At 42.4% G+C, this 18,376-nt stretch overlaps 1 protein-coding gene across 4 annotated transcripts in view; it reads left to right on the forward strand.

Moving 5' to 3' along the window:
* The window catches only part of LYPD6 (LY6/PLAUR domain containing 6), a 122,836-nt gene that overhangs the window by 42,888 nt on the left and 61,572 nt on the right, over positions 1–18,376 (forward strand). The gene's annotated exons all lie outside the window — the stretch shown is intronic.

The raw sequence follows: 18,376 nt of genomic DNA on the forward strand, positions 1-18,376 counted from the left end.
GTTAAAGAACAAACAAAACTAATTCATTGTAATAAAGGCCAGAAGAGTGGTTACCTCAGGAGAGGGTGGGGACAGGGTAGGGGCATGAACTTTCTGGAGTGCTGGAAATGTTCCATGTCTTGCTCAGGGTGGGGGTTGCACAGGGGCACACATATGTAAACTTTCACAGAGCTATACATCGGCAAAAAGAGAAAAAAAATTCTCATCTAGGAGTTTATACCATCATTCTCCAAGATCACAGACTGTTATAAATCCTCAGTGTAGATGTTTGGAGGGTTTTAAGACTGAATAGGAGTTATACGATCAGATTTGTACTTTGAAGAGCTTTCTCTGGTAGGTGCTGGAGAAAGGATGGGCAGGGACAAGAGTGAGACCAGTGACAAGGGCTCAGGAGGCTGATTCAGTGGTCCAGGAAGAGATAATGGGTCCTTGGATTAGATGGTGGAGGGGGAAAGAAGATGGAGGGATAGGTGGGCTGTGGGAGAAGGAGGTGTTGAGGATGACTCCCAAGAGTCCAGTAGTGTGGATGGAGGGACCATTGCCTGGAGATCAAGAAGCCAGCTGGAGACAGGGTAGGTTTCAGATGCCTGTGAGCCAGCTTTAGTGATGAAAGTGGGTAATTAAATAAATAAGTCTGGAGTCAGAATATAGGTCTGGGCTGAGGTTATACATTTGGGAGTGGTGTGGTATTTAAAGCAGTGGGAGTGCATGAGGTCACTTTGGGTGGGAGCATAGAGTTTCAAGACCAGGGATTCCAAGACTGTCCTGGGGAATTGCCATATTCAGTGGTCAGGCAGGGAAGAATCTGAACAGGAGATTACAAAGGAGTGCAAGAAAGGTAGAAGGACATCAAGAAGACTGCGATGCCATGATGCCACAGCATCCAAGGCAAGAGTGTTTCTAGAAGCAGAGTAGTCAACAGCGGTGAAGGCTGTAGAAAGCCAAGTAAGTTGAGGACTGAACTCCTCAGGTGGATTTAGTATCATGGAGGCCACTGGTCACCTCAGCAAGAATGGTTTCCGTGGAGGTGTGGTGGTCGAAGCCACACTAGAATGAGGGAGGCAAAGACAGATTTTTTTTTCCTGCAGGATATTTATTGCATTAAGTGTATATTCCAAACAACAATCCTTTCTGTAACACTTAATTGTATAACAACATTTAAATTGGCGTTTAATTCTACAGCACAACATAAAAGGGATTAATTGAGGTCCCAGTTTCTTAGTTGTTTTAGTCAAAGAAATTGAATTTAGAAAATGCTGTGGGAAATTATTTTCAAGTCCGTATATTTACTCTGTAGGATTTTTAAAGAGATCATTTTCACAGTCCATTCCTGCCCCCGCACAGAAGTGAACTGTATGATACTTGAATCATGTTGCTTTAAAGGGCAAACTGTTGAGTGAACTTTCTTGGGAAATTTAGAATTTCCCTAGCTGATATTGAGGGTAAGTATCCCTCCAGGCTAAAAGACCAGCATCTTTTTTTAAACCTATTATAGAAATCCCAATAATTGAAAGAAACCAGGGCAGTCAGTGCTCATGTCACATTATTTCAGAAATCAAATATACTGTTTTGTTGACTTAAATACATAGGTTGAGAAAAAGGTGAAGGGAAAAGAAAAACAGTCTCAAAATTACGCCCAGGTGTGTGGGAAATGTTTTGTGATTATGATGCATCATGTTGTTTTGGTCAACAACATTGGACGTACACAGTAAAAGTGTGACTCTTACATCTTGGAGGGTGGGTGATGGCACCTGGATCCTGAGTGCTCCACCGTGCTGGGAATGAAGGCATGATGTGACTACTGCCTGGAGCCCAGGAGGCAGTGGGTGCCCAACGGTTCTTAAATGTTGAATAATACTCCATAGAATGGAAAATCCATCCCTGGCAATCTCCTTTCTCTTGCTTTCTTTCTGAGTCTCAGGCCTTTAAGAGAAATGATCTGTATTAAATTTTTTATTCAACTTAGGAGATTCTGCTGAGAATTGCAAGGTCAGATCTATAGTGAGGTTCTTCATACCGTGGTGTCAAGGGGAAAAGAAAGAGTTATCTTGCTTAATGGAAAGGTGGCATACATTAGGCTTTTATTATAGGTGGTTAATATTTTTAGGATCAAATTTGATTTCACAGCATACTCATGTTTACCAAATGTTACACATCCATTTGTTTCTTCTTTTTTGCCTGTGCTGGGATGACGGAGGAGAGAAAATAGCAAAGAGCTTAATTTTTTCTGGCACTGGGCCAAAGTTTCAGGGATGATTGGATGTTCAGCTTAGTCCAGGGAAATTTTAATCTTCAAGAATCTAGAGAGACTTGTGGGAGTGTTCATGACCCATTGGAAGAGCAGTTTTGCAAACTTACTTTAGGATTTACTTTAGATTAGAATCATAGGGCCTTTGCACATCTTTTTTTAGATGGAGGTGGGGTATGTGTAGATTTATTTTGGAGGTGGCCAAAATAGCACTTGCCTTGATTTCTTGAGAATTTTTCATCAGTGTAAAAGAACCTTGTATGTAAATGCCCGTGTAGTTAGCATGTGTATTTTTTTTTGAAATGGAGAGACAGAGAGAGAGAGAGAGCACGTGCATGCACACTAGTGGGGGAGGGGCAGAGGGAGAGAGAGAGAGAGAGAGAGAGAGAGGGAGAGAGAGAGAATCCTAAGCAGGCTCCATGCTCAGCACAGAGCCCAACTCAGGGCTCGATCCCACGACCCTGGGATCATGACCTGAGCCAAAATCAAGAGTTGGACACTCAACCGACTGAGCCACTCAGGTGCCCCTAGCACATGTATTTTTGTGTAATTTTTACATATAAGTGGCATCAAACTAAATTATTCTGGGCCCGTAAGGCTGAGTCATGCAGCTCTTGGAGGCAGACGTGGGTATGAGTGGGGAGAAACACGAGTGAGAGGTTTCTGTACCTCTGAACGTTAGTTGAGGATGAGAATGACGTCTACTGGTTTTTGGTCACCTGCTGAAATGGGGGCCTGCTCTCTGTCTTGGCGTGATGAAAATAAGGCCCAGAAAATCCGCGTTCTTTGACCCTGGAGTCCCAACTATCTCAAACAAGATTTTGAATGTATCTTTTCTAAAACAGGGTCAGGAAAGTGGAGTTCTCCTGTTTGTTCTTTTACCCTCTTGTTTCCCTGCCTTTTCCATCATGCTTTCTTATAGGCCTGCAGTTATAACTGATACCGACACACTAAATCTCCTCCCAAGTGCCCTGAAGGGACCATTTTGTTACTATTATTGCTGTTGTTATTATTACCATTAGAGGCGAGGAATTGGCTTTGACAGGTGGGAGGGGGGACCCCACAAGAGAGTGTGGCTGGGGTGAGGGGAAGCCCTCTGACTGAGATATGAGAATATTCTATAGGATATCACTAATGAGAACAATTTCATGAACATGCAGAGCATATGGAATTGGGCGTCTAGTTCCGAAAATGCTACGGCTGCAAAATTACAATTGCAGTATTTTCTTAGTACATAAGCCAAACATTATTTTAGCCTGAGAGGAGGCAGCTGAACTGGAGATATGGAACACACCTAAACAAATGTGACCCTGGATGGAGCTGCAAAAACACAAAAGGGCTGCCTGCTGGCATGGAAATCACCCCAGGGCTGAAACAACAGAAGCCAAGGTCCAGCAGCGTCTGCCTGGGTGTGTGGTTCGCCCTGGGTCTGTTTTGGAGGCTCTGGGAAAACAGCCCTGCAGATAAACCCCAGATTTGCAATCCAAAACCCGTACAGGACAAACAGCTCTCTCTAACTGGGCAATATGGAAGAGCTTTCTGGCTGTTAACTCACGTTATGCAAGCTATTTGTATGCCCCACCTTTCATCTGAACACTATTAAAATAAATAGAGGTGGTGGTCCTTCCGCCCCACACTGACCTGAGCTCTTTTTTCTCCGCTGCCTCTGACCTTCTCCATAGTGGGCAGGGTCCTTCTAACCTGGAGAAAACACTGCAGGAATGCTCAAAGAACTGTGGCTACTAAGGACCACTGCTTGGCAATGTAATGAGAAGTAAATGCAATTCGTTGTGTTACTTAAATGTAATGTAAAAGTGTATTATCCTCAGTCACCATACGTATGTAAAGCGTCTGATGTTAATACATCACCACGTGCTCATGTCCTACCTCCTGTCTTGCCGGCTTTATGCAATATCTCATTTGGGGCAGCTTCATCCAGGTTCACACAGCTCACAAGGAGCAGAACTGGGATCTGATATCCTTAGAACTCACAGTAAAGCCTCTGTGTAACCAACCAGTGGTACTATTCCTAATATTTAATATCCCTGTTTGATAGGTACAGTGCTGAGTAAATTCATTTAATTAAATATAGCACAGTCCAAAGCATGTGTGTTCCTCTCTCTTGGTTTTAAACAAACTGTCCACAGTGCAGTCCCCAAACAGTATATCTTCCCGTCTTCTTTGTCACATTGGTGCCAGGAGGTGGCATTAAATCAGACTTCTACTGTACAGGAGTATGAGCAGGGGAGGGGGAGAGGGAGAGGGGCAGAGAAGGGGAGAGAGAGAGAGAGAGAGACAGAGACAGAGAGAGAGAGAGAAAATCTTAAGCAGGCTCCATGCTCAGCACAGAGCCCGACTCAGGGCTCGATCCCACGACGATGCTGGGATCATGACCTGAACTGAAATCAAAGTCGGATGCTCAACCTGCGGAGCCACCCAGGCACCCCAGGGTTCCATGTTTTAACTGGGTTTAGACCACTGCTGCTAAGAAAATCGATGGTGCCTGGGTTAGAACTTAGTCTGCAAGAAAGATGAAGAGTCTATTCTACTTTGAATTAGGCAAGTGACTTCCCTGTGGCAAAGTAGGTGACTTACTGTTTTCTCTTTCTTCCTTTTTTTTGGGGAAACGTGCTGAAAAATGTGGTCTCTTAGGTCTGTAGGTAAGTCTTGGTGCAAGGAGACGGTGCAGGAGTCTGCCTGCTTTGCTTAATGACGTAGGAAAGCTGCAGTTGCTAAACAACAAGCCCTAGGTTGCAGTGGGCACTGTGCGACACTAGCTGCTTTCGTGGGCTTTTAGGAGCACTGCAGGAGACAAGAGCATTCCTCCCAGGCTCTCTCCTCAATAGAAGAAGGCACAGTGGCTCTTGTGGGCCAAGTAATTATGTAAGTGGAGAAAAGCAAAGCAAGGAAAACTGTTAGGCCCCATCTTGTCCTTCCAGTCTTCATACTGTCATCTTTGTTTGCTGGCTCTGTATTATCCTTGCCCCGAAGCCTCCCTCGGCCTCTGTGTTCATTCATTACAAATGCACCAAGTCTCCCACGTGCCAGGCCCTGGGCCGGACCTAGGGGATCCAGTAAGACCACTTCGTGTCTACACTTTTCTCTGCACTTTCTAAAACTGGCGATGCCTAAGTCTTACGCATTCTTGGGAGGGTCTCTCCTAGCTGTATTTAATTCATAGGAAGAATCAAGGGAGCTTATGTGATCAAACTTTTAATAATAGTACTTGTCCTGTCACTTCACTTTAGTGCTCTTGTTTTTAAGTAGCCAATTGAGGGGCTCAGTCGGTTGGACCTCCCACTTCGTTCGGCTCAGGTCATGATCTCACAGCTTGTGAGTTCGAGCCCGTGTCGGGTTCTGTGCTGACAGCTCAGAGCCTGGAGCCTGATTTGGATTCTGGGTCTCCCTCTGTCTCTCTGCCCCTTCCCTGCTCACACTCTGTCTCTCTCAAAAATAAGTAAACATTAAAAAAATTTAAGTAGTCAATTGAGCTTCAATATTTTAACTTATTCTAATATTCATTAGATATTTAATATTCATTTAGGTATCTAATATTCAGATATTTTTTGAGCGCCTATTATCTTCCAGATACAATATGGTTCCTGTTACTGATGAGTGGTTGTTTTGATTTGCACAAGTCTTTTTGCAGAAGGTAGAAAGGAGGCCTTGCACTCAGCAATTCGATTTAATAAGCCGGCTACCCTTTTCGGTCATACAGCTCCTCATCCAACCCTGCAGTTGCCACATGAGGCCTCTCTGACTCGTGCCGCAGGACACTCTTCCTGTCAACAGGGCACTTCTCCCCCACGTTTGCATCCCGGTTCGTCTTGCAGTGTGTGTATGTCTTAAGTGCCTCATCTAAGAATCTTGTGCCTACACTTTTTCTCCACAGTGTTCAGCAAAGTGTCTTGCAGAGAGGATAGATACGCAAAAAATACTGATTGAACGATTGGCTGATTTTTATAATAGAGTGATTCTATTTGAGGATACTGAGTATTAGCAAACATTTTAATGATCGTCTTGGGCTGTTTTTGGAAGATATTTATTTGATCATTGAATTGACTAAAACCTGCTCTCTCAGGAGCCTTTGGGCATTTTGTAAATCAGAGTTTGTGTTGGGTTGAGCAAGCAGGAGGGCGTGCATATGGAATAGGGGCTCCCTCAATTAAAGGGCAGAGGCGGTGTCGTCAGAGAATACATTCAGGCTGCAGCCGCTTTGGTATCAAATAAGCAGCTGGAAATTCAGAGCAGGTGGGAACTGGAGGACTAACGCCCAAGAGGTAGAGGAAAGTGAATGAGACCACCAGTGACCACTGAGACCTGTTACAAAGCGGGTAAACCATCAGAAGCCTGGTCTTTACAAACCACTCACTGTAAATGTTTGGCAATAACAGTATAGAGTAAAAAATATCTTACCAAAGGATGCCCAGTGCCTAGTAGAGTGGACTAGACCTTCATTTATTTTTTAAATATTTTTAAAAATTTTTTGAATGTTTATTTATTTTAAAAGAGAGAGAGCATGTGAGCAGGGGAGGGGCAGAGAGAGAGAGAGAGAGAGAGAGAGAGAGAGAGAGTGGGAGAGAATCCCAAGCAGGCTCTGAGCTGTCAGCGCAGAGCCCAACACGAGGCTTAACCCCATGAACCGTGAGATTATGACCTGGGCTGAAATCCAGAGTCGGAGGCTTAACCAACTGAGCCACCCAGGGGCCCCTAGACTTCCATTTTAAAAATTGGTATTTGAAAAAATTCTGGATTGGAGTGGTATCAGATTTAACCCCAATTAGCAGTGGGAGAGTTTATTCTCATGTGCGTGATCAAGCTCACATATACTTCAGGTCTGTGTCTGTTGCAACAGAGCTGCGGGGCTGAAGAAGCCCTACTCTGGGCTCTGCTCTGTCCCATGTCATCTGTACCCCTTTAGGCTTAGGTATGCCGTCGTCCTCTTGGGATCTGTTATGTCTTTTAGAATACAGGAATTCTATCTTCTTACCTACCTGAGAATAAGAGAATTGACTAGATAGCTGAAATTTATGGCTAATATCTGTGATTCACCAATTTAATTCATTAATGCAACAAGTATTTGTCAAGCATAGACTACAAAGTGCCAGGTACTATTTTAAGTTCCAGGCACACAACAGGGACCAGACAGAATCCCTACCCTTGAGAAGCTTACATTATCTGCAGGATGAGGGGGGACAGACAATAAGCAAAATAAATCAATAAATGAGACTGTGTATTCAGAGGTAAAATTAAGTAATATGAGGTCTACCTAGAAATACAGCAGAATAGGGGGATGGAGAGAGATTTGCAGTTTTAATAAGGTTAGGGAAGACATCACTGGAAAGGTGACATTGCACAAAAACTTGGTGGAGGTGAGGAAGCAAACCGTATTGATCTCTGGGGAAAGAGCACTCCTCACAGACGTAGGAGTAAGTACAAATACCCTGAGGCAGGAGTTATTGGCAACTCTGAGAGATAGCAAACAGTGATCAGGGGAGCGTGGTAGGACATGCGATGAGAAAGGTAATGGGAACTGAACTATATAGTGCCTTGGAGGCCTTTGTGACACATCCGGATTTGACTCTGAGTGAGGACAACCAATGTATCTTTTACAAGAATCACCGCCTGCTGTGCTGAGAAGAAACTAGAGGGGCCAGGGTGCAAGCAGGGAGAACAGGTGGAAGGTTATTGCAATATTGCAGGTAAGAGGTGACGGGGCACTGGAGTGGTGAGAAGAGATCACTCCGGATGTATTCTGAAGATTTACAAATGGATAAGGTGTGAATGTGAGGCCAGGAGTGGAGTCAAGGAGGCACAGATTCTGGCAGATGGGTAGAGGTGGTGGTGAGAAATTCTTTTCTGGTTTCTTCAGATTTCTCAGTGAAGCGAGAAAACAAATCACCAGCAGAGAGTGATGCTAGAGTGGAGAATGGTAGAAGTTTGGGGGAGAAAAGAGAAGCTATCATGTTGTCACCCAGGAGAATAGGAGCCATGAATGAACTAATGTCTAATGCTGTGGACTAATTTCTAACGCTGCTGGTGGTCTTTATTGTCAGTATTAATGTACCTTTGTCCATGCTATTCCATTTACCAAGTGCTTTCTCATAAGCTGACTGTCCCAGCAACCCTGCCAGGTGGCAGAGAGAGCGGGTGTTCTAAAAGCACACAGCTGGAAGTCAAGGCATGGGGCTCAAATCCAGGTCCTCTGGGTTGAATCTAGAATTCTTTTTCCCTGTCAAGCTTCTCTTTTTCAGTGAGTGTTAATTGGCAATGATTTCCAGGTATGAAAGTACTTCACAGGATCTCTATTCGTCCTCCCATGTTTTACTGCTCCAAATAGTCCCACAGAGAGATCAGACTCAGTGCTCTTTGTTCATCACTATCAAGTGTTGATTTCTATCATTTGGGGTTGCAGTCCAGGGTAAAGCAAGTTTAATGGTGAGAAAATCCTTGCAGAGCTTAAAAATGAAGTCTACTTAATAGGAAAAGCATGGTCTTGTTAATGGAAATTCTGGTTGCTTTCCAGATCATAAATACGTTTTTAGAAATACTTTTGCTAACATGGGAAGTCGTAATTTCCTTAAGTGCAAAGTATTATTATTAATAAGAATTAGGTATGAAATTATTCTTCTTACTCTGCAGTCACAACTTGTATGATCCTAATTGTGTCATATGCATAGTAATATTAGGGTAAAATATCTTTCCTTCTCCCTTAAGTATGGTTAGAATTTCTAAGGTACAACTGATGATTTTCCTGTTGTATTAGAAGATTAGAATCTTAATCATTTTCAGTGCTTCATCTCCTCTTTTAAATGCTGACTTTTACAAGGAACTCTTCACCATACTCTGCCTTCTGAATTTTACTCACTGCTTTTCACCCTCTTTGAGATCTGATTCTGTGGCCTTAAATCATGTTTGTGAAACTCACACTGGCAGCTCAGCAGTCATCATCTCAGTTTGGTGTTACTGACCATACCGTAAATCACTGGAGTTTCTAAATCTTTCAATAGCTTGATTCAAATCTCGTATAAAATCAGTTAGTGTCAGGGCAACTTAAATATGCACAAATTTTTGTCACACCTAAAAACTGGAGGAATTCAGAATGTCTGCAGAAGAGTAGTAGATACTCAAATGAATAGCCTGGTGTAATGTTGCTACTTCATTACTTTAAGAGAAAGTTATGAAAATGTTGTGCACTGACCTTCTCTAGAATTCTTTAAGGGAGGCTACGTTTTCTTATACTGCTAATATTTTACATATGATTTTGCTTGGACAGAGGGCAATAGGCTTTAACTAGAAAGTCTTTGATAATCTTTTAAAATATTCTCCAAGGAAAATGGTAAGAATAAAAAACTTTGAATATCAATATCTGGTTTATAAAGAAAATATTCCAATGAGTGTTTTGGGGATACTTTTTATTGTGGTAAAATATGCATAACATAAAAGTGACCATTTTAACCCTTTTAAAGTGTACAATTTAGTAACATTAATTACATCCACAATGTTGTACAACCATTACCACTGTTCAATTTCCAAACTTTTTATTATCCCAAGCCCAGTAAGTGCTTTTGAAATTACATGAAAGTACTAAAAGTTTCCTGTACCAGCTGACTGACCTTGAGAATTGCCTCAAGTTTTAGTAGGTCAGTAAATAAGTTTTGGGTCAGAAATTATTCAATACGAGTGTTCATTTCGTAATATGTTCATTTCTTACTAGGCTGAGCTTAACCACATTTTGGCCTCATTGATTATTGTTAAAATTCAGTTTTTCAGGTAAGGTGATTGCTTTCATGAGCCTTCCCTCAATCCCTTTATCAAAGTACCACAAAATTAATCTGGGAGTCTGTTAGTTTAACATCAAAGAGATTTGGCAATCCCATGTATCGCCACATGTACAGTCCAAAGATTAAAGTCCGTTCAGTTTAAAGAGATCCCAAATAACAGATGACTGAAAGAAGCCATACATGAAAACTAGAATGAAAGAGAAATGATCTTACTAAGTCATTATGAGTCAGAGCCTTCCATGAACTGTGTAAATACCATAGAAAGGAATCAGTTTGGCAAATTACCATGAACTGAGTGCACTTTGAGCAAATGTAGAACTTTTCAATTTAAAGCATTGATGCATTTGCTTTTAGGTAACCGTGGTAATGACTTCCTAGGACCTGATGATATATACCAGTAAATCATGTAACTGACTTTCCCTACTTAGGTTGTGCTTACTATGACCTGCACATCTTTCTCTACCTGTAAAACATGTGTTCATCTTTAAGGATTTAAATTAAATGCCATTTCTTTTGTGGCGACTTCCCAGCTCCCATGGACAGCCATTGAGTCTTCCTTTATGGGCCAATACTACTCTGCAAAAAAAAAAAACAAAAAAACAAAAACAAAAAAACCCCACAAAACTCCATATTGTAGCAAACATCACATTAAATTCTCATTTTCTGTACACTGGAAGCTTCTTAGGGATAGGGACCATGTCTTGTTCCTACTTGTATTCCTACCGCAGTTCCTAGCGCATAAGAGAAACCTGTTAAATACTTGTTGACTGACTAAATGCATGAACGAATCAATGTAAGCATCCATACTGGGATTTTCATTTTTTGACAGCATCTTAATTATAAGATGTTTATATTTTACCTACTAAATAAATTGGCAAAATGTATATAGTGACCAATTTTATGTGTTGAGGTGGCAGCCGTTTCCACTTGTGACATAAACTGAAGACAAAGTATTTTGATCACAAACTCTTGGACATTTTGCCCGTGGCTGTAGAAGACTCAAGATGGTATTCCCTGGAGAAATTCCTGGATGACTGTGTATGTTTGTCATGGGAATTGAGAAGGCTCTGGGGGACATGTCTCCTTCAAGTCCTTAGTGGCAGAGTATGAAATCTCCCATCATCTGCTTTGTTCTGGGTCAAGGCCCAGCACTGGTCCCAATACCCACGGGCATTGGTCAGGGAAACATTCCACTTGACATGGCGCTTGCCACTGTTGGGCACTGGTGTTACATTGCAGCTGGCACCACAGAGGAAATAGTACAAAGAGAACAGCTGTCACTGAGGATTTCTATGATGAGACAATGGGACTTCCCTCACTCCTTATGAAGTTCTGTCCAGGTGCAAATATAGTGACCCTCTGCCTTCAAGTGGCTTCATAGGACCCATCCTTTCATTTTGCCTCCCCTTGGCTTCTCTTTTGATTCCTCTTCTGCCCTGAAGGAGAGCTCATGGCATTCTAGGTGGCAGAGTGTGAGTGAGGACAGGTAGTCCTGAATGTCTCATTTTATTCACTCTGCATAAATTCAACCGACTGATCTCCCTGGCCCTCTCTGCATGCAACACTCAGAGCAGAAGCATCTGAAAGGCACATTTCTTTCATTAAGCCCCCAGGAGGACAAACCCAGCAAGGACATACTGGATTTATCTGAGTTTAACGGTATTCGTCCAAGACAAGCCCTGGTGTGCAAACGAAATTGGCAATTTGGATAACTAGCAACAGAGTCCTAATATCAGTGATGTCTGCAGAGGCTATCTTGGTGACCTTCTTGTTAAGAATCCGGGGACTTAACCAGTCTTCTCAGCCAGGCAATTGGGGAGATTTATTTTCCTAGAGTGAAATGCCCAGTGAATTCAGTGAAAGCAATTAGACTGGTTCTGTACAGAAATTGAAATTTTTCCTTTCCCATGATTATCAAACAGAGAGATCGAACCTTATTTGTTTGTGCTGTTTCCAGGACAGCTATGGGAAAGGGGGAGGGAAAAAGGGTTGACTTTTCTCTGGCACTAAAAATACAAGGATACATTTATCTTTATATGTGCCGAAGAGCAGGGGAGAGGGAGAGAGAGAACAAGAGAACTACCTGCTTTGGAGAGTGGAATGGGGTTGGGCTCCCTTTCCAGGAGTTGGACAACAAAGGCAGTGCTTGGGCCTAGAACATCACCACTGTTCCCCAAGCCACTGTTCCCCAGGTGCAGCTGAATGCACACATTTTGGCAAAGGATCAAGAATTTCTCCCCAAACCTGTAATTAACCATTATAATTGCCTGTGTTTTCCAAAATGAAAATGTCCTGAAAACCTAATCCATATATTTTAACCTTTTGAATCTTCTGTAGAAAGAGAAAGAGCATGTGGGCCAAGTTACCCCTTCTTGAAGAATGAAGACTAACCTGAATTTAGTTATAATTATAAGGACAGGAGAATCTTCAGAACAGTAATGGCAGGGTAGTAGGTTTTATTTCCTATTGCACTTAGGTTTGGAGTATTTTTGTTTCCACAGCTGCGTAGAACTTCCCTCTCTTTGTGAGATGATTTTCAGATTTCTCATCTACCATGTGCTTTAAATTTTAATAATGCTTATTGACATGGAAAGGCCTGATTTTCTGCTTCTCACTGATTTCATCCTCTTGCCTTTAGCTGCTAGAAACTCCTGTCTCTGACATTGCATGGCCTTCAGCCGGAGGGGGGAAATGGGCCCTTTATTATCAGACTCAGAGTTGGACCTGAATACCTTGCTTGTGGGCGTATTCTGCTGAAAACAAGGAGACAGGGAGCACAGGGTGATGCTGGCATTGAAGTGCTGTGCCTTCTCATTTAGCAGAGAGCAATGGCTCAGAAAATAAACATTGTAGAATACATCTGAAGCCTAATGGAATTTCTGAAAAGGAGAGAATGGATGTAAGTTGCGCTGTAGTCAGCACTGAATGGGGGTTTCTGGTGGACCAGCGCTAATGCCCCTTTCTGGATGGGAGCTTGCCACCAAGCAGCACGTGGCCACATGTAGTCCTAATGCGCGCTGGCTACCTACTGAGTATCAGCAATGAGGTACATCGAGAACATGGGAAGATGTGTTTTATCAACACTTAGTCTCTTCTAATCACCTTTTCATGTAATTCACAAAATTGAGGCTTATCCTGCTTCTCAGAACCTTGTGTGTCCTCGAACGTGTGGGACTACAGTGGTCACCAATGAGACCAAATGGAAAAATCTTAGTGCACCCGGCACGGCAGTGACAATGTCCTTTTAGCCACAGGAAGCCAACTACATCTTCAGTTTGAGATTATCTGTTTTTAAAAAAAATTAATTCCACTATAGTTAACAAACAATATTACATTAGTTTCAGGTATACAATATAGCGATTCAACAATTCTGTACGTTACTCAGCGCTCATTGTGATAAGTGTGCTCTTACCTTGAAGAGCACCTTACACTTACACTTGAAATCACCCTCACCTATTTCACCCATCCCCCCCCACCTCCCCTCCGGCAACTACCAGTCTGTTCTCTATAATTAAGAGTCTGTTTCTTGTCTCTCTGTGTCTCTCTTTTTTTTCTCTTTGCTCATTTGTTTTATTTCTTAAATTCCACTTATAATTGAAATTATATGGCGTTTGTTTTTCTCTAATCAGCTTATTTTATGTAGCATTATACTCTCTAGCTCCATTCATGTCGTTGCTAATGGCAAGATTTCATTATTTAAAAAAAATTTTAATGTGTGTTTATTTTTGAGAAACAGAGACAGACAATGAGAGAACTACCTGCATTGGAGAGTGGGATGGGGTTGGGCAGAGACGGGGAGGAGGGGGAGAGAGAGGGGGGGAGGTGCAGAGAGAGGGAGACACAGAATCCGAAGCAGGCTCCAGGCTCTGAGCTGTCAGCACAGAGTCTGATGTGGGGCTCAAACCTGCAAACCATGAGATCATGACCTGAGCCAAAGTCAGATGCTTAACTGACTGAGCCACCAAGGTGCCCCAAGTTTTCATTATTTTTAATGGCTGAATAATATCCCATTGTATATTTATACTGTTTTCTTTATTCATTCGTCTATTGATGGACACATGGGTTGCCTCTGTAACTTGGCTATTGTAAATAATGCTTCAATAAACATAAGGGTGCATGTATCCCTTTGAATTAGTGTTTTTGTATACTTGGGGTACATAACCCAGTATTGTGATTACTGGATCATATGGTATTTCTATTTCTAATTTTTTGAGGAACCTCCATACTGTTTTCCACAGTTGCTGCACCAGTTTGCATTCCCATCAATAGTGCGTGAAAGTCCTTTTTCTCCACATCTTCACCAACACTTATTTCTTACGTCTCTGATTTTAGCCAATCTGATAGGTGTGAGGTGATATATTTCATGGTGGTTTTGATTTGCATTTCCCTGATGATTAGTGACATTGAGCAGAGATTCTCTATTTTTGTATAAATTTTCAGTTCCCAGAGGAACATCTGAACAAAATGTTTTTTTTCAAAGGAGTAGAATCAAGGACTGATCCTTGGATTGAATGTGGGTAGTGGCAGAAGGAAGAAAACATGTTAATATTTCTAACAGCAAATTTAGTCCTATTCATGCTTCTCTCTTAAGCCAAATCATTTTGAGTAACAGAGGTCCTTGTTTGGGTTGCAGATGGAAGGAAGCCAACCGGCATCTAATTCTCTTCCTTTTCTCACCTTGCCCTTTATGCAAATAACTAGCATACGTTAATTTCACTTGTTCATTCTTTCAGTTGTTTAATAAATATTCTCTTAAGATTCACTACATGGGAGGCACTGTGTTAGATGCCTGTGATGCAGAGATAAATAGGACAGGTTGCGGGCTGGAAGAGCCTCTGGTTGGGTGTGGAGGCAGGCCTGCCGACAGTGGGTACAGCACCGCCTCTCTGAGAGTGGTGCAGAGGAAGCTAGGAGGAGGTGAGCAACTCAGTGGGAAAAGAGTGGGGGAAGGTTCTCACAAGGGAACCTGCTTAGGCTGAGATACAAGGATAAACATTCACCAGGCAGATAATGAGATGAGACACTCCCAGCAAGAGGAACAGATCAGGCGGTAGTAGGTAGACTAGAGAATGTAGAGGGAGCTCTAAGTACAAACAATGACATCAATTGAGAAAATAGGAAGACATCCTTCTTCAAGCATCTTTGAAGCATCTTTGCAAATCATCTTTGCATGTACCGTACGAGACCAAGGCTTATCCTACAGTTAGCCTTGACCCATGGAAGGTGGGGTCTAGATGGCAGATGGCCTTGGTGCTACCCTAAAGAGTTTGGAGTCCTCCTAAGTATTTGATAGGGAGTGTAAAAGGACCTGGAGTGAAATCACATGTCCATATTTTCATTTTGGAAAGTATTAAGTTATAAATGAACTTAACTTAAACTACCTTATTTTTTCCCCCTCTCTCATAAGTGGGAGGTCTGAGGGGTGTTCTGGCTCCAGGTACAGTGGAATCTAGGGGTTAAAGTGGTGTCATTGGGACACTGTCTGTGCCTTTCTCTCCACAAGTCTCTGTGTCATTTCTCCTCTTGATTTGCTTTGAGCACCTCTTTTGTACAAATTGGCTTGATTCTTAAGAGACTTCTCACATGTTAACAGATATGGACACTGATTTCTTCAGATATTTTGTATACATACATAGTAGCAATACAGGGAGGGGAAAGAGCTCTGGGCAAAAGTGCTGGGGAATTCTCTGGCTTGGTTGACCACATGCCCATTCCTAAACCAATCTTTGTAGCTAAGGAGATGTATATTCCATCTAAGTCTGGGTCAGATGCCACCCCCTTTACAGATGGTGGGGGAATTAACCTGTGATTCCCTAAACTACAAAGATAAAAGGGATGAAAAGTTTGAGTGAACTTCTACAGAAATAGAGGGCAATGTACCACAATACACAAAGCTGTAGGATTAGCCTGGTGCAGCTTCCTGCCAGGCGTTCATTTCACATGGATTCAGATAGCACGTTGGCTTTATATGAAAACAGATGAATACATTATGGAGTAGAATGTAGTTGACACTTTTGAAAAAATGAAACATGAGGTATCACAGAAATTTAGGCTTTCACCTTTGGGCTGGATCTCAGTACCCTTTGGGTAGGCATTTGCTTTCTCTATAATTGGGTTAGTTAAGAGAAGAAGGTTGAGAAGTCTTAGGCTCCATCTTCCTGGTTTCAGGAAAGCCACGCACAATGAAGGCCTCATGTAAATGATGTTTCAGGAGAACATTGGTGAGAACTGGTTAATGCCAGGGAGTTTTCACAAGTCAACAGCAGGGGTTTGGGGATGGGGAGGTAGAGGAGTCAGGGTGTGATGAGAGGGTGATTGGAGACAGCGTAATTCTTGCCCGAATGCTCGGGTTTCATTTTATAAGATGATTGGCTATATTTGAAATCTGTTATTCACATAGTCTTAGCTTTACTGAAGTCAAATACTTTTTCTCCTTTTCTGTGCTATTATTTTATGAGCTGATCAACTATGTTTGTTTTTATTTTTTTTAATTTTTTAATGTTTATTTATTTTTGACAGAGAGAGACAGAGAGAGAGAGAGAGAGAGAGAGAGAGAGAGAGAGAGAGAGAGAGAGACAGAGCATGAGCAGGGGAGGGGCAGAGAGAGAGGGAGACACAGAATCTAAAGCAGGCTCCAGGCTCTGAACTGACAGCACAGAGCCTGATGCGGGACTCGAACTCACAGACCGTGAGATCATGACCTGAGCCAAAGTCGGACGCTCAACCGACTGAGCCACCCAGGTGCCCCTATGTTTGTTCTTAGTAACATCAAGTTAATCGTACTATGACTTACATTAAAAGGAAGGTTAAGAATTTTCAACAACCTGGTGATCTTAACCCTTCCTAATGCTAGGCAGATTATCTTCCTTCTCTTCTGGAAGGACTGGAAAAGTTCCAGAAAGTTCCTTGCCCAACATAATGGGTTAATACTGTACTGCACACTTTGTTAAGCTTTACAGTGGACATTGTCAGATCAAGTTACAGCATAGGACTTAAAGGTCAATTATGCCATCATTTTAGGGGGAAGGGAGAGTGGCTGGGATATTAAAAAAACCCCAAAGTCTTAGCTTTTAAAGACTTATGAAATTGTAGTTGCTTTGTGACATTTGATCGATCACTTTTCTTAATTTCCATCCTGATAACAATCTCCTTAGTCTTTTCCTAAGAAGCTCTTTCATGGCAGAAACACTGTCCTGTGTATGCCTGAGAGAGACAGGACCAGTTATGCAGGGTGGAGGACAGTGGGGGTGGGAGGTACCCCTGTCTCTTTGAATTGATTTGTTAATATTTTCCTGTGTTTACTGAAATCAGGGTACCTGAAGAAGTTAAAAGTTTAAGCCATAAAAATGTTATAGTCACAACTGGGCTTGGAACTGGCTTCAGAGAGAATAACTGTGTGAGACATTTGGAGGCTGAGAACCAAATTAGGGAAATATGAAAAGTAGAAACAGAGAAGCCAAAATGGCCCCATGCATTACTGAATGGCCTAAGAGAACATCTGTGCTTGTATGCTTCTTGGTTTACAAACTGAATCCAGGCACATTTTCATCACAATGGTTGCATTTGAATAGCAGTGAAGGTCACCAGGATTAGGGGTTTTGACCTGTCACGGCAATGGGGTTTAGGTTTGGTGTCTTTATTTTTGGCCTGTGAAGTCTGTTGTTCAAAGCAAAGTTGATCTTTCCCTGAGATGGCCTTGAGGGCCTTGAGTGGAGGTGGGCCAGCTTCACGGTTCCAATGAGTCTCTCCTCCTTCTCCTCCTGACTGCCTCTGTCTCGTCAGGACTGGAGCCTGAAGCCCTACTCTCTGAGGCTGCCGTGTAGGGGGTACACTCCAGTACTGGGTGGGTGCATTTGCGAGGCTAGCACAGTGGCATGTGTCGCTCTTTTGGGATCATGCTGGTGGACCCCCTACCTGTCCCTGGCTCTTGACCGTGTAGTATTTAACCTCCTTGCATTTTCCCAAATAGAATGATATACTTGTAAACACTCTGAAATATAGACTTATTATATACCGCCCATTAATTAAATGCAGTTGACCATGATTATTTTGCTTTGAATTCCCTGTCAGGAGATACTCTATCCTGGTAAGTTTACTCATATTTTGGACCTTGTGTCATTTTTAAAATGCTCCATACTGGACATCTGAAAGAAGCTATGGCCAATTTTGAAAACCTGTACCCTTGTAGCTCCTGTTTAGTGTAGCTATCTGGCCTCTTCCTCTTAGCACCTTCTTACTTCATGTCTACTTTGAATAATCTCTTGTCCAACTCTTTGGAAAGGGGAAGAATACTCTTGTCCCTCGGGAGTGCCCCGCACACATGTTGTTGCTGTGAACCTCTGTG

This window comes from Acinonyx jubatus, chromosome C1, assembly GCF_027475565.1.
Source record: "Acinonyx jubatus isolate Ajub_Pintada_27869175 chromosome C1, VMU_Ajub_asm_v1.0, whole genome shotgun sequence".
In the NCBI taxonomy this organism is placed as follows: Eukaryota; Metazoa; Chordata; class Mammalia; order Carnivora; family Felidae; genus Acinonyx; species Acinonyx jubatus.